Consider the following 16961-nt stretch of genomic DNA (forward strand, 5'->3'; position numbering starts at 1 on the left):
GGCTGCCCCAAGCACCTGCTTGAGAAGCTGGTGCCTGGAGCCGGCCCTGGTCATCACAAGCTCCCTGTAAATCAAGAATTACAGTACTTAATCCATGTAACACTGATAATTCCAGTGGCCCTAGCAGCCCCACCCCCACCTTTCCCAAGATCACCAAGTGGGCTGGAACCCTCCATAGAATTTCTGGGGGTTAGTGCTATTGAAGACGGGCCAGTATCCTCCAGAAAAGAGAGACTTAGCAGCAGTAGCAGTGGCTGTGGCTGTCAGCAGGGGCTGGGAAAAGGGAGCTCAACGAACATTGATCACCACACTTCATGGAACCATGACTTTGGGGGCACTGTGGGATAGACAGAAGCTCAAAGATCTCTGAGATAAGAGGCAGATTTGAAAGATAAAAGTTGTTGCTGAATCTATTGGGCAAAACTAACTGAATACCAGTCAAACATGTGGCTCTGTCACATGGAAGCCTCTGATCTTAACACAGCATAAGAACAATAATTTATATAAAGACCTTTAAATGTTCAAAGCATTATAGGAATATTGACTAAATAACGCTCACTACACCCATGCAAAAAATTATCATCTTTATGTTATAGCTGGGAATATAAGGCAGAGAGATAAAAGTGTCTTGTGTAAGGCCAAACAGCAAGTCAGTAGCAGAACTGGTGTTAAAAATCAGGAGTTCTTGACTCCTAACTCTGTGCTCATCCCCGAAAACTACCCTGCCTACATGAAATGGAAACTGGTATGTAATATTGCACAATATTGTCTCTGATTTTGTCAACTCCCAACACCAAAGCTGACTTTCTATGTGCCAATTTCATACACAAAGTTTAAAGGAAATGTTAACGTTTATCTGTTTAATTTGGGTTGCTCAGCAATAATAAATAAAAGCTTTTGATTATCTCATGAGGAAGCTCTTTCTTTGTTTGCTCAGATTAGGATAAATGATTACTGTACAGGCAGTCACAATACAAATACTGAGAAACCTGTTTTAGGCTAGGTCTACACTACAGCGGGGGGTCGACCTAAGATACGCAACTTCAGCTACGTGAATAGCGTAGCTGAAGTGGCGTATTTTAGGTCGACTTACCTGGCTGTGAGGATGGCGGCAAGTCGACCGCTGCCGCACCGCCGTCGACTCCGCTACCGCCTGTTGCCGCGGTGGATTTCCGGAGTCGACGGTAGAGCCATCAGGGATCGATTTTATCGCGTCTTCACTAGACGCGGTAAGTCGATCCCCGATAGACCAATTGCTACCCGCCGGATCGGCGGGTAGTGAAGATGTAGCCTTAGTCTCCAGTCCAGCCAAGTACTTAAGCACATGCTTAGCTTTAAGCACATGATTAGTCCCATTGAAGTTTAATACTAGTGGCTTCCCAATATTATTTGCCTAAGGTTTTAATTAAAGGTAGCATAAAATTGCACTGGAAACCTTAGTGGTTCTCCAGTGACCAACTTAGGCCCTGTCCACATTGCCAAAACCACTGATTTCTTTCTTCTTACCTTCTTTGCCAATCTAGCTCAGTATTAAAAGTCTAATTCTGAGAGGTGCAGATAACCCATAATTCTTACCGAATTCAATGGGAATTAGAGGTACTCAGCATCTGTCAGGATCAAGCCATCATCTCCTATTCATTATCACTGTGGTATCTGAGCACCTTTCCTATGGAACACAAGAAAGATCATTTTAAATTGACAATGAAATCTGCCTGAAGCATGGTGGGTCACCAGTAATTTTCACTTGTTGTGGAACTGTTGTTGGATAGTGTCACATCTAGAATTCTGCAAAGTATAATACCTGGGGAAGTAGCAAATAGGTGCTGATAACTGAAGTATGGTGCCTTTATGTTCTTCGCATGGATCACAAGTTATGTGATCTCTTCTACATCCACCATACAAAACTATCAGAATCATATCCCCCAGCGTCGAACTGCAGTCGTCATCAACATTTTGCAGGAGGTTCCACGTCTATCATGTACTCAGGCCAACAGGCTGTCATAGATGATATAGTGATACTCAATGATAAATTAATCCCATTCAGAAAGTATTATAAGGGAAGTCTCTTTATGATAATCAAAAAGCCCCTCATCAGATCACTTTCAATCTGACTATTAATCTTCATAAATTTCTTTGAATAAGCCTGATATTGCCTGACACAGAATCATGAAGACCTTTCTCAAACAGATTGGGCAAAGTGAAGAAGCATCATGCAATCTGACAGCAGGCTCAGTGACAAATAGCACATTTTGTATTGACTTGTTAACAGTGCTGAATCTCTGCTGAATTGAATCTCAAGTGATAATTGTTAGGCAAGCACAGAGCATATTCATTTTAAGTAGAAGTCTATATGCTTCAACTAAGAAGGAAGAAGTGTTATGAATATTTTGATTTTTCTTTGCCTTTAGAAATAACTAGAAAATATTTTAACAGCAACATTTTTGATTGTGCCTCCTTACAGATGACCAGTGCAATTTCTTCAGAATTAGTTAATGAGAGTAACAGAAACTATACACAATATGACAATTGTTGTACTGGTTAAGATTAAAAAGTATAACACTTGTTAGCTTACATGCATCAGGACATAAGCACTAAAGGCCAGATCCAGAGTCCATTGATGTTAACAGAAACTCTCCCAGGGGACTGGCTCTAGCTACCCGGGGGAAAAAATCACTTTTTTGCCACAATCAGGGCCTCCCACAGCAGCTAGCATTGCACTAGAATAATGAAACAGTCATCCAAAGTGGAAGGCTTGTGATGGTAGGAGACAGAAATTTCAGTAGCTGGACGGAGGCTAGAGAACTTGCCCCCACAAGAGATAAGAATAAGCACTGACCTCACCACGTTCAGAAGTAAATGCAATACTCTTCTCTAAATGCAAAACTCATCTGTATCCAATTCTGGTGCCAACAATGCAAGAAGGATGTTGATGAATTGGAGAGGGTTCAGAGAAGAGCCATACAAATGACTAAAGGACTAGAAAACATGCCTTATAGTGATATGCTAAGTGGAGTGAGCTCCTTGAGTCTAACAAAGAGAAGGTCAAGGGGTGACTTGAGAACAATCTGTATATACCTGCATGTGGAACGAATATTTGATTATGGGCTCTTCACTCTAGCAGAGAAAGGAATAACCCAGTCCAGTAACTGGAAGTCTGGAAGTTTAAGCTAGACAATTTTAAAATAAAGATTGGATGTTTTTCCAATGTATTTCAGGAGCACTCACGGGAAAAAAATTGTGGGTGCTCAGCAGTCACTGGCAGCCCCCCTACCAAAACCTCCCCCTCTCCACGGTGCTTCCTGCCCGTTGGTGGGCCCTGCAGATCAGCGCCTCCCCCTCCCTCCTACAGCCTACTGCAGATCAGCTGTTTCACGGCATGAGGAGGCGCAGGAGGGAATGGGGGAGGAGCAAGTGCACAGCGCTTGGGAGAGGGGCGGAACTGGGTGGGGCAGGGGCGGGAAGGGGTGGGGGCAGAGCAGGGGTGGGAAGAAGCAAGGTGGGGGCGGGGCCTAGGCGGAGCACTCCCCAGCAGATTAGAAACTCGGTGCCAATGTAACAGATCTGCTTTAGGAATTATTTTGGGGAAGTTCTATGGCCTATGTTATACAAGAGGTCAGACTAGATCAGGGGTCACAAACACGCGGCCCAGGGGCCGCATGCGGCCCGCGGGGTTATTTTCTGTGGCCCGCAAGCCCCTCGCAGCCCCCCCCGCCCTCCCCCAGTGTTTACCTAGAGTGGCTCCGGCCGGACGTGCACCGGGGGCAGGGCAGGCTCCCTGCCTGCCTGCCCTGCCCGGCGCCACTCCGGGAAGAGAAGGGGGGGCAGAGGGGCTGTGTGTTGCTGTTGCTTCAGTCAGTGCCCCCAGCAGCTCCAATTGGCCAGGAACGGGGAACCGCGGCCAATGAGAGCTGCTGGGGGCGGTGCCTGAAGCAACAGAAACACACAGCCCCTCCGCCCCCCGTTCCTCACGTTCCAGCCTCTTCCCGGAGCAGCGTGGGGGCAGGGCAGACAGACAGGCAGGCAGGCAGGGAGCCTGCCCTGCCCCCGGTACACGCCGGGCCAGATCCTGCCCCCCGAGCCCATCCTGCAGCCGAACCCCCTGCTGTACCCTGCATCCTGAACTCCTGCCCTGAACCCCCTGCCTCACCCCGCACCCCTCCCAGCGGTGCCCTAAATTTCCGGGTGCCCTACGCAGCCACTTACGCAAACTGTTTGCTTTGGGTTTCCCTATTATTGAAAGGCAGACACAGGCCCACTGCTATGACTCACTTCAGTATTTGTTTCCTGCTCAAGTGTTATATGTCTATAGTTCTGAGAGCTGCATATTTTTCTGCCCTTCCCTGGTCATTTAAGGCTTGCACAGTGCTTGTTCATGTTCTGTGATTTTAATGCAATTTATTTGATATATTCTTTCCTAGAATGAATACTGTTTGGCATGTCTGTGATTCCCCTCAAAGGCTCCTCCTGCTCTGTTGTATCTGTGTTACATAGTCACCACTAGAACTGGTTAACTAATATTAAAAGGCATGCATGAATATTTTTATGAATAAAAGCAGAAAATTTGGCTTGATATTATTTGAAGGGTTATAACATTAATTACTTGCATGTATTCAGACAGCCACTTGTAAAAAAGGGCTGTGAATTTCAAGTTTGCATGGATTTTAGCACCACTTATTAAGGCTACGTTTTAATCACAGGTATTTTTCGTAAAAGTCATGACAGATCACGGGCAGTAAACAAAAATTAACGGCCCATGAGTTGTCCATGAGTTTTATTATATATCCCTGATTAAAACTTGGGGGGGGGCTGCTCGGGGGTGCCGCGGGTGCTGGGGGAGGGCAGCCTGGGTGCTGGGGGGGGGCAGGTGGCGGCGTGCGGCCCAGGACCCCTGCTGTTACTGGGGGGGGGGCGGTGGAGCCGGTAGACAGACCTGGGGGGTTCCCCAGAAGCGGTGACATCCTCCTCACTCAGCTACTAGGTGGAGGCGTGGCCAGGCAGTGCTGTGCGCTGCTACTGCCCAGAACGCTGGCTTCGCAGTGCCCATTGGCTGGGAACTGCAGCTAATGGGAGCTGCCAGGGCGGTGCCTGCAGGTGGAGGCAGCACACAGAGCTCTCTGGCCATGCCTCAGACTAGGAGCTGAGCAAGGGGGATGTCGCAGCTTCCGGGGGACCCCCCAGGTAAGCGCCGCTCAAAGCCCGCCTCACCCCGTCCCATGTCCCAACCCCCTGCCCCCTCCCACACCCAAACTCTGCTGTGGGGGGGCTAGGTGGCCCGAGACTGCCCCAGCAGCGGCTGGTGCAACTGGCGCAGGGGCTGCCTGAGCTGCCCCTGAGCCAGGTGCACCGGCCACTGCAAAAATCACAGAAAGTGACAGAATCCGTGACCTCCCTGACAAAATCGCAGACTTACTTATTATCCATCCAAGAATTCACATCAGAAGTGCATTATTCCTAGTCTCTATTCCTTATTCTTTATTTGTTGCTTTCCTGTTTTGCTGTGTAGACAGAAAAAAAAGGTTGTATCTGAGAAATGTTTGTAGGAAATAGTGGTAAGTTATTAGCCTCTTTAGGAGATGACCTAGATGAGTGGAGTGAGGAAAAGATGACCCTTGGATTACAGGTCTGATGTTGTGGTTTCAATGTTGACAGAAAATGGCGGGAGTTGAGAGGGCTTAATAGGAAACGTACTCAGTTCAGTTTTAGCTATATTAAGTTTAAATTCATGATCAGACATCGATGAGGCAATGCCAGAGAGACAGGCTCCAATATGGGATTAGATGGAGGGAAACAGTTCAGACTGTTTAAAAAAAACCAAAATGGACAATTATGCAAAAACATTCTCTATCTCAGTTCTTATACAGCTACCGTCACCATAGTATCTGAGCACCTAGAAGTATATACAAATAGAAATATCAGTAAGGGTACGACTACACTACCCGCTGGATCGGCGGGTAGTGATCGATCTATCAGGGATCGATTTTATCGCGTCTAGTGTAGACACGATAAAATCGATCCCCGATCGCTCTGCCGTCGACTCCAGAACTCCACTGCGGCAAGAGGCGGAAGCGGAGTTGACTGGGGAGCGGCAGCAGTCGACTCGCCGCCGTCCTCACGGCCAGGTAAATCGACCTAAGATACGCCGACTTCAGCTATGCTATTTGCGTAGCTGAAGTTGCGTATCTTAGGTTGACACCCTCCCCCGCCAGTGTAGACCTAGCCTAAGACTGTCTCTCTCTCTCTCTTTTCCTTCCCAACAGGTAGGAATAAACTTTTTGTTACTTTTCTTTTTCCTCTCTCTCTCTCTCTCTCTCTCTCCTCTCTCATTTGTTTGTGAGCTCCTTGTATGGAAAACTTAGTCGAAGACTCTTAGATTTTCACAGGGTCCAAAACCAGAAGGGAGCACTGTGATCATCTAGTCCAGGGGTCTCAAACTCAAATGACCACGAGGGCCACATGAGGACTAGTACATTGGCCCGAGGGCTGCATTAACTGACACCTCCCCCCCCGCCGCCCTCGGCCCGGCCCCCACTCCACCCCTTCCATGAGGCCCCGCCCTTGCCCCGCCTCTTCCCACCCCTTCCCTGCCCCCATTCCAACCCCTTCCCTGAAATCCCCACCCCAACTCTGCCCCCTCCTGCCCCCAGAGGGCGCAGTAGGGGTGTGGGGTGTGGCGGAGGCTCAGGGCAGGGAGTTGGGGTGTGGGGTGCAGGAGGGGTGAGGGGTACAGCAGGGGTGCAGGGTGCGGCAGGGGGCTCAGGGCAGGGGGTTGGGGTGCAAGAGGAGTGCGGGGTGCGGCAGGGGGCTCAGGGCAGTGGGTTGGGGTGCAGGGTGCGGCAGGGGGCTCAGGGCAGGGGATCAGGGTGCAGGAGGGGTGCAGGGTACGGCAGGGGGTCAGGGTGCAGGAGGAGTGCGGCATGGGGCTCAGGGCAGTGGGTTGGGATGCAGGAGGTGTGCGGGGTGAGGCAGGGGGTTCAGGGCAGGAGTTCGGGGTGCAGGGTGCGGCAGGGGGTTTGGCTGCAGGAGGGGTTCGGGGTGCAGGGTGCGGCAGGGGGTTCGGCTGCAGGAAGGGTTCAGGGGGCAGGATCTGGCCCGGCGTGTACCGGGGGCAGGGCAGGCTCCCTGCCTGCCTGCCTGTCTGCCCTGCCCCCACGCTGCTCCGGGAAGAGGCTGGAATGTGAGGAAGGGGGGGCGGAGGGGCTGTGTGTTTCTGTTGCTTCAGGCACCTCCCCCAGCAGCTCCCATTGGCCGCGGTTCCCCGTTCCTGGCCAATTGGAGTTGCTGGGGGCACTGACTGAAGCAACAGCAACACACAGCCACTCTGCCCCCCCTTCTCTTCCCGGAGTGGCGCCGGGCAGGGCAGCCAGGCAGGGAGCCTGCCCTGCCCCCGGTGCACGTCCGGCCGGAGCCGCTCTAGGTAAACACTGGGGGAGGGCGGGGGGGCTGCGAGGGGCTTGCGGGCCGGGCCACAGAAAATAACCCTGCGGGCCGCATGCGGCCCCCGGGCCGCGTGTTTGAGACCCCTGTCCTACAGCCTGGTGAGTCTTCTATTGGAGGGGATCTAGTTAAAAGTGAAAAAGCCTTCCAGCCTGCCAGACCTATTAACACAACAATGACACTGTTACAGAGCCATTCAAGTGGTAATGAAGCCATTTAACAGGCATTTGCCAAACCTCAGGTATATACTGTCAGTTTCTGAATTTACTGACAAAATCAGGTGTGCATTACTGTAATATTTACTCAGAACATGTTAGTCTACAGGACCTTAGTTTAAAATTTGCTTTAAAAATATTTCATTAGAAGATTGCTAAAGATTATAAAATCACATCTCTAAAAAATCCTTGCATAGATTTTTAGATACACAATCTGAGTATTCATCTTTAGCCTTAAATGCTTGGATCTTCAGACATATAGTTTTTTTAAATAAATCCTTCAAAAGACCACCCTTATCTAAAATACACATTTTAATTTTAATTATTATAGTACAAAAAAACTTGCTTCCAAAGTCTTCCTGTCCTTTCAGTCCTTCCCTTTCTCCCTTCACCCCCTGTTGAAGAGAGCCCTTAAAGGGACAATACCCCGTTCCTTCCAGATAGTTTCCCTTTCTTTACTTCTGACTATTTGATTAACTAGTTTTAAGAGAACACTCCAGCAAAATCAGTACCTTAGTAAGATACAAAGCCTTTGTTATGCCTAAAATCTTTGGAAACATATTTTTTAAAGTTGGTGGAATTTCATAAACATGTCTATTGTTATGGAGATCACACAAAGTAAATTAGTGTTCCCTTTTTCGAAAAGCAATGAATATTGTTATGAACACACTAAACCTCTGTGACTGATTAATTTAAAATGATGTCTTTGTTTCAGTGAGTTAAATATGTAGTCATCTGGAATGATTACTTTATGAAGGCTTAAGAGTACATTTAAAATATAAAATCAGCTTAGAAATACTGATTAAGAAAATGTAAAACAGAGAAGAGCTGCATCATGTATTCCATAATATTTAATGTTGTATTCAACAGGACAGCTGACTTGCTCTTACTACAAAGTTTTTGCAAATAAATCTTGGACAAACTTCAGGGTATATCAAAATACCTGTGACTGACATTTTTTATTCCCAAGTTTAGTGCTTTTAATTAGGTACCTTCTGCATGTCCAGTCTTCACCTTCTGGCATGCAGTGGAAAACATGCTCCATTTTCTTTTGAAAAAAACACTCTTCTGCAATTTCTTTCATGTCATTTGCTTCATTTGGGTTCAGGGATTTGGCTGGAAGGGGATAAGCAGGGATTGGGGAGGGAAGAGAGGAGGGAGACAGTGGGGAGGGGCAGGGCCTGGGCAGAGTGGGGGTGGGGCCTGAGGCAGAGCAGGAGTGGAGTATGGGCAGGGCCACAGGCAGAAGAGGTGGGCTGGGGAGCTAGCCTCCCGAGCGGCAGCTTCACCCACTGCCCATGACAGCAGGTAAAAGCGGGTTGGCTCCTGCACACCCAGCGCACACTGCAGTCTCCGTAGGCAAGGGCCATATTCACAGAGCCGAATGCGCTGGCGCTGCGCATTCTGTGTGAGGGAGAGGGTACGGGGGTCTCTGCGGGGAACTGTGACTCTCCGCCACTGTTAGGCAGGCCGGGCGGCTTGGTATCCTTTGCTGCCTCGTCCCTCCTCACCCAGGGCTGCCAGCCCAGGCTGCCGTCAGGCATAGGGGCACCAGTTTAATAATACTGCGTAGGGCCCCATAAGTCATACCCACCAGAATAAGAACACCCATAATGAACCAGACCTATACTGGGCATAGTTATGCAACTAATATTGAAACTGAGAAGCAATGCAGAACTGAGTCACTATGCTCGAGCAGGCTGATGTTGTCCCCTCCCCAAAGGGACGTACATATAGTGACAACAGACATTCTACATAGAATATTTAAGAGTAAAAATGTGTGTAGGTGCCTCAGCCATTGGTGGCAGTCCCTGTCAATTCTGCATAGTCCACTAACTAATGTGAATGTCTGATATTTGCTCCCCCTCCCAAATGGCTGACTTATTCTGGAGTTTGTGCCCTGAATTCTGAATACCGCTCGCTACAGCTTTTCTCTGATGCAGCAGTTTGGTGATGAGGTTTATTCTTAGTTTTGCCTAAATTGCTGTGGCTTCATGGTGTGCAGTTTAGTGATACATTCTTCTTTCTAAATATGATGCTCAAAAGTAGCTCCACTAACCAGGGTCCTTTCTTTTCTTTCTACAGGAATAATTCCAGTAGAGTTGAAGTTGAATATATGCTACATGATGAGCAAATCTAACAACAACACGTTTCCAGAGTTAGAGGTCATCAAAGCCTCTTTTTCAAATACAGCAAAATTTAAAAAGACAGATTAAGATTGCCTAGGCAGTTCTGTCACATTTTGGACAATGTATACATACCCATAAGGGCAGATTCTAGTCTCAGCTAGATTCCTTTGACTTTGGTAGAGTTACTCCAGCTATTGTTGTAACTGAGATCAGAACCTGGCCCATAATGTTTATTGTACTAACATTTGGAAGTCTGCCTCTGGTTTAATTGCGTTTCTTACTCTTTTACTTTCCCTAATGTGCTGAGAGATGTTGCATTTCATGAAATACACTTGGCTCATATTATTTCAGTAGCAGGAGACAGAGTTTTCAGCAAAATCTCCTGTAATTTCCCTATGAAAACATCCTTTCAGCAATCTGTGACTACAGAGGTTAGATGTATGGGCCAGATTTTCAAAACTGCTCGGCATACTCAGGGCCAGATTTTGAAAAGAGTTCAACACATAATGGGGGCTGAGTGGTTCTGAAAATCAAGTTCATGCTGAAGTGCCTCAATGGGAGCTGAGCTCTTCTGAAAATGTGGTTCTCTGTTGGAACACAGAAATGGATACCAGACTGTTATCCGCATACAGTTTTCCCATTCTGCTATTCCTAAGACTCTTGATTCTACACACTACATTCTCTACAAGGATAACTGATGCATTTTAAATGGCAGCACCAGGACATATGTTACAATCTCTCTCTTCCCCAGTGACCATTGCAAATGATCTGGAAGCTGTTAACTAAGGGCCAGATCGGACCTGGCTGCTTAATAGGGGGGCAGATGATGTGGGGCTGAAGAAGAGAGCACAAAGAAACTCCACCTTTGCATATCTGTGTTGCAGCAGGGCATGCAGGCTTTGTGCTCCCAGGCGAACAGGAACTGCTCCTTCCATATGGACCCGGAGATGCAGAATCCTCAAAAGGGACAGGGAAATGCAGAGGTGAAGAAGGGCTGTTGTTGAAGCCCATATGCATCAGCTGGCAGTACAAGTCGGGCAATGCAAGGAATAGATTACTAGAGGGTAAGGCCCTAAAGACACAACTAAGCCCTGCACATGCAATAAGTGGGGAAAGCCAAAATGTTGTCTTTATGAGATACTTGCTAATCTGTAGGGAGCTCTGACTCTCTGATATCCTAAAAATTTCCAAAGAATAAATATAATGGACCATGTTTATAAAGAGGTATTCTTTGATGTGCAGAAAATTGGTGCACACACATCTCCATTTATGCATTTGATTATCTCATTTACATTCACAAATCATTCAATTAAATGCACCTTTATTCAGTGTTAGCATGCAAATTATTGGTTAAAATGGTCAGACATATACTGGAGAATCTTTATTATTGGTGATGTCAGAGCCAGAGAATATACTGTGATTCTCAAAGCTCAGTCTGAGTTTGCAGAGATGACAGCAAAAATATTGTTTGATTTGTACACTAAAAAAATGTAGTCTGGAAGTTGTTGAAAGATAACAAACATTAATCACCACAATGACGGTCTTACTGCGCCACTTTTTCAGAGTATAACCATACTTTAAAACAAATCTAGCAGCTTGCTTTTGGATAGCCTCCAGGAAGAAAAATGAAGAATCATGCCAATTCTATAAGCTTTTTATTACCTAATTTAATTGCTATATTATTAACTTTTAAAAAGTTTGTTATTGCATTCCATTTATTTCCCTTTCAAATGGCACACATTCAGATCAAAGGCAAAGGGCCCATAGACTTCAATGGAAACTTTAGTTTGCTTTGGTGTATCTATATCTATTTATCTAGCTATAGATAAATTTTAGCCCTGACCTAGCAATCAGATCCATGTGTGTTGAGCCTAGCATTGATTGACTTGAGTGGGTCTTTGCATGGGCACGATGGTTCACCAGTTTAATTTCAATCGCAGAATCTAGCCAAATATCTTGAGAGAGAGAGAGAGAGAGATAGTAACTGAAGGTTTTTTTTTTTTTTTTTTTTTTTTAACTCCTGGAGTAGAGGACTGTGGTGTGCTATATATAAACTATGTAGTGAATCTAGAGATGCGCTAATGCTTTGTTTTTGGTTTGGGGGACAAATTGTAAACATTGCAGTTTGGTTCAAATCAAAACAATTTTTTTGTTTTTGTTCTTCTTGCTGCAACAAAAAACTGGGGAGAAAAAAAAATGTAGGTTCAAACAAAATGTTTTTTTCTACCTGAAACAACCCTCCCCCCGTCCCCAATTTTCTGTTTAGTTTCAGGTCATTTTATGAATGAGTTTCACCCTTACAAAATTAGCTAAATTTCAAAATTAAATGCTGTTTCTAAATAGAAAGACAAAACTTATCGAAACAAAATGTTTCATTTCAAAATGTCTTTTTGTTTTGACATTAAAAAAAAAAAAGAATTTTTGGGTTTTTTTGGTTGAAACTATTTGCTGAATTCAACCTGAGTTTGTGAATAGTTTTGGTGCCCCCCAAAAAGGCATTTTTCAGTGACGTTACTACTTGCTGAAAAAAATTTCACCCAGCTCTACGTGAATCTGCTAAAAGGTATTACTGACAAAAGTTTTATTATTTTTAAATGAATTAAACTTTAGAAAATAGAAAATTCCAGTGGATTAAAAGTAATAACTGTATACAAATAAAATACATCCAAACTACTCTGCTATGAAAATTAAAATAAGGAAAACCTGTATATGGGGTTGGGGAAAAAACAAGGCCCTCATAAGTCTTTGGATTCAATTTCAATTAGTGTTATAGGCTTCAAGTTACTTAAAGTTACTATTTGTATTTACTGTGCTTCTCTAAAGTGGCACTATTTTAAAAATTATTGCTGTGGCAGAAAAAAAACCCTGTTATGATTCACAGAGTTATGAGTGTATAGTTGCTTTGTATTCAAAGCTCCACTAAGCGTTACACCCAGTGATAAGGACTTAAGAACCTTATGTTTGGAGAAAAGGAACCCAACCTCACAGATTTTACTTTTGTGTGATACAGACTGCTGCTGTCTCTTCAATTTCCACCTGAGCAGCATTAGGCATGTCATGTGGATACTATAACTTGCTCAGTTGCACAGAGAGCATGTCAAGAAATACTGAAAAAAATGATAGCTTTTTGATAGTGCTCTATAGAGAAGCCTGGCCAACACAGGCTGAAGCAATATTTTGAAGTTAATGAGATAGTACAAGAGAAGAGTTCCAGCTCAGCTGGGTTTAAGGGGAGTAAAAACTGTGCGCTGTGCACTTTGAAGGTTTCACAGAACCCTGATGATGAAAGATTTGCACAAATTATAACATTTCTGTATGAACATTTATCATCCAGTTCATAAAAGAAATAACATGAAGGTGAATCCATTTCCTCTTATGTGGCTCAATTAAGAAAGTTGTCACAATGCTACCAGTTTTACAATTATATATCATTGAAGTAAGTTACACATTAATATATAGAATCCACACAGAATATATAGAGGCTGGTGACTGAAGAAGGCCTCACATTTCACTGCAGCTTTGAAACTGGTGTGGGGGTGTGTGTGTGTGTGTAAACAGCAGCAAAAGTTGTTCAGAGGAAGACGCGTGCAGAACGCGATCCCACTACCAAACTGTTAGAGGCAGAGCTCTAAGCAGGCCGACACATGTTGATTATAGGAGCGGTAGCCATAATCTTGCTGAATGAACAATTAAAGGTAATTAAGGGCAGAAGTCTATAACAGAAAGGGGCACATTAAAAGAATTTGCCTTTGAGGGAGAAGTAAAGAAAAATCAAAATAATGAGCTTTCCTAAAGGAAAGAAAAAGCAATCAGGATATACATGTCATGAATAGAGACAATAAAAAAGTTGGTCAACATATTTTCATCAGTTTTTTTGAGGAAAAATGGCTTTTCCATCAACAGAAATTATCTTGTGAAAATGTCCATTTTCACAGCACTTATTTACTTTTTAAATGAAATTTCTAAATAAAGTTTTTTGAAATGTTTTGTTACATTTTGGTGGGAAAACCCGACTCTCTCTCTCTTTTAAAAACTTCTCATCCCTTTCTTGCAGTGTAAAAAAGTGTGGGTGTGTTAGGGGAAGGGAGAGAGAAACACCTCTCATTTTTTAAATTTTCCTTCCATTTTCCAGTAGAAAAAAATGTGATAGTGAGAGAAAATGTTTTACCCACTGAAACAAAATATTTAATCCTGTGTTTTGGAATTTTGTCTTCACAAACAAAAATACTAAATATAAATAAATAAATTAAATAAAAAAAATCAATCACCCTCCAAAAGTTCATTTCTTTTAAATTTTTCATAAAATATTACTTTTCTCAACCAGCTCTTGGTGACAGTGATATAGGCCTAGATATACAAAGGGATTTAAGTATCAGATTTGGCCACTACTGAGACCCACAAACCCTCCACTCGGCTGCTTCCTAACTCTGTAGGTGCCTTAATTCACTTGGCCCCTAAATGTGTGCTGTAAAAGTCCCCTTGGAACCTAAGTTTCTGCCTCTGAGCATGCACATTGATGCCTCAGGCAGGCGTCTGGACACCTAACTTATGCCTAAGGCTAGGTCTACACTACCCGCCTGAATCGGCGGGTAGAAATCGACCTCTCGGGGATCGATTTATCGCGTCCCGTCAGGACGCGACAATCGATCCCCGAATCGACGCTCTTACTCCACTAGCGAAGGTGGGAGTAAGAGCCGTCGACGGGAAGCCGCGGAGGTCGATTTTGCCGCCATCCTCACAGCGGGGTAAGTCGGCTGCGATACGTTGAATTCAGCTACGCTATTCGTGTAGCTGAATTTGCGTATCTTAAATCGACCCCCCCCTGTAGTGAAGACGTAGCCTAAGACTCAGTGCAATCTTCACACCAGGGGAAGATAGTTGTTCCTTCTCCCCTCCCGCAATCTTGCCAGGAGGACTCGATCTGCTAAGAGTGCTTGGAGCACACCTAAATCCACACAAAAGGTGTAGGGGCAGGGAGAAGTTCAAGATGGCAGCAGTGGCTCCTGCCTCCCATATAACCTTTAGCGTAATGATTATGGTACTCATCCAGAAAGTGAGGGGGAGACTACAGTTTAATTCCTCCTTCTGCCTGATGTGCAGAAGGGATCTGAACAGGGGTTTTCCACCTCTCAGAAGAATGCCCACAACTACTGGGCTATAGGGTATTTGGGAGAGCGTCTCAATCTCTACTGCTGAAGCTGTTCCACTTTGTATAAATAATTAAATATGTATTGGCTAGAGACAAAGTGAGAATGATTCCAGTAGCTCTGGCACTCACCTAAGAGGTAGGAAACTCCTGTTCAGATCTCTTCTCTGCGTCAGCCAGGGTTTCCCACAGCCTGAGTGAGTACCCTAACCACTGGGCCAACCATTATAAGGAAGTCCTCCTCCTCCTCTGCCAGCCATTTTGTGTAGCGTTAGGCATGTGTTGCTGCTGTTCTTGCAAGAAACAGCTTAGGCACCTCCCTTCCAGGAGAGGGTTCCTGGCTGTGGATTGCAAGCACAGATAGGCACCTCCCTCCAGCCCAGACTTAAGCACCAAACTCCCTGAGGGGGATTGTGTTTAGGACATACCTCTGTCATAAGCATCTGCTATCAGCTAGTTTAGGCGCATGCTGGTTTTTGTGGATCCCGTTTTGAAGTGTCTATTTCTCCCCCTGCATCATATAGGGAATCTATATGCCCAACCCAAAGTTTGTGGATTCAGCTAGGTGGCAGGGCACCTAGGATTAGACATTGCAATGCTCAGCATTGCAACACCTAAGTTCCTTTGTAGATCTGGTCCCTAACTCGTACAGCCAGTTAGTCATTTTTAGAGAGATGCGTCTTAAACAGGAGTGACTGACAATCTGGTAAAGGCAGAAGCCAGATTCCACTAGTGGCGTTGGATCCAGATGACCTGGTTCTCCACTGCCTTGCACCTTATGTAGTCATGGGTGTAAATCACTGTTAGCCTTACACTAATTTTGCATAGGTCTAAATGAATACACAACAGACAAAGCAGCGAAGATCAGGCCCAGAATCATTAATGTTCATCATTCTAACAGGAAGACAATGAAAAATCATTTCAATGTGTTACTCTTATGGTAAAGCATATATCGTATTATTAAAGGCTCCTAATGGCAAAGCAATAGTTCATGTAATGATGATGCTAGTAAATGTAGAACATTACAGCCGCCATTATTTACCTGGTCTATGTGGAATTGAGAAGGGAAGCCCAGCTGTATTGTGCCATAAGTGCCAAAATTCAGCAAAACTGGCATTCTGTTAAGAAGTTTTAGTCACCCTTGCTCAGTTTATTCTTCTTGGGTTGCCACTTGGGTATGAACGAACATACCCCAAAATAGTTCAAGTACCATCCAGTTCTTGGGGGTCTAGTTTACAAGGTGCAAATTTTAACAATGAGGTTAATTAACAATCTGAACGATCTACCAAGAGTCGTGGTGAATTCTTTATCAGTGGCAATTTTTAAATCAAGACTGGATATTTTTCTAAAAGATATGGTCTTATTCAAATGGGATTAATTCAGGGAAGTCCTATGGCATATGTTATGCAGGACGTCCGACTAGATGACCACAATCATCCCTTCTGGCTATATAATCTATGAATTGAACCTCAACACAAAATGAGCACAAACAATTCCTTTTGCCCTTCCAGGCACACGTAATCCTTCCCAAGTCCATTTTAGCACACAGGTCCTCTGTTGCATAGAATCGGGCGCAACAGAATGTGGTTATAGGTTCCTTCCTTGTTCCTGCTACCATTTGGCTCTTCCCAGAACCCAATACAGTCTATTTAGCTCTTCTCTGGGCTCAAACAGGCCCTTGTTTTAGGGCTTCTCACTCCAAGTCCTTTTGGCCCCTGGACACCAACTGATGACTTCCTAGTATTCCTAGCCCCTTCTCTTTGGCTCACCATGGCAAGCATCCCCGCACTTCCTGCTCCCCGCTCCCTGCAACAAAAGGTGTATGACTTAAATGGAGCTACATCAATTTACACCACTGAGAAGCTGGCACATGCAATTTAAAACATGTTTGCAAGAGTGAGGGATATGATAAATCCATGATATAGTAACTATAGACACATCTCAAATCTGCAGTCTGCCAGGGTCCTTGATACCAGGGTCAGGCTAGGTACTCGCAGCTGCAACAGCTGCCAACAGCCCTCTGTGATTGTTCTAGTT

The sequence above is a fragment of the Terrapene carolina genome, unplaced genomic scaffold (genome assembly GCF_002925995.2).
Source record: "Terrapene carolina triunguis isolate 2854851 unplaced genomic scaffold, T_m_triunguis-2.0 Scaffold66, whole genome shotgun sequence".
Lineage (NCBI taxonomy): Eukaryota > Metazoa > Chordata > Testudines > Emydidae > Terrapene > Terrapene triunguis.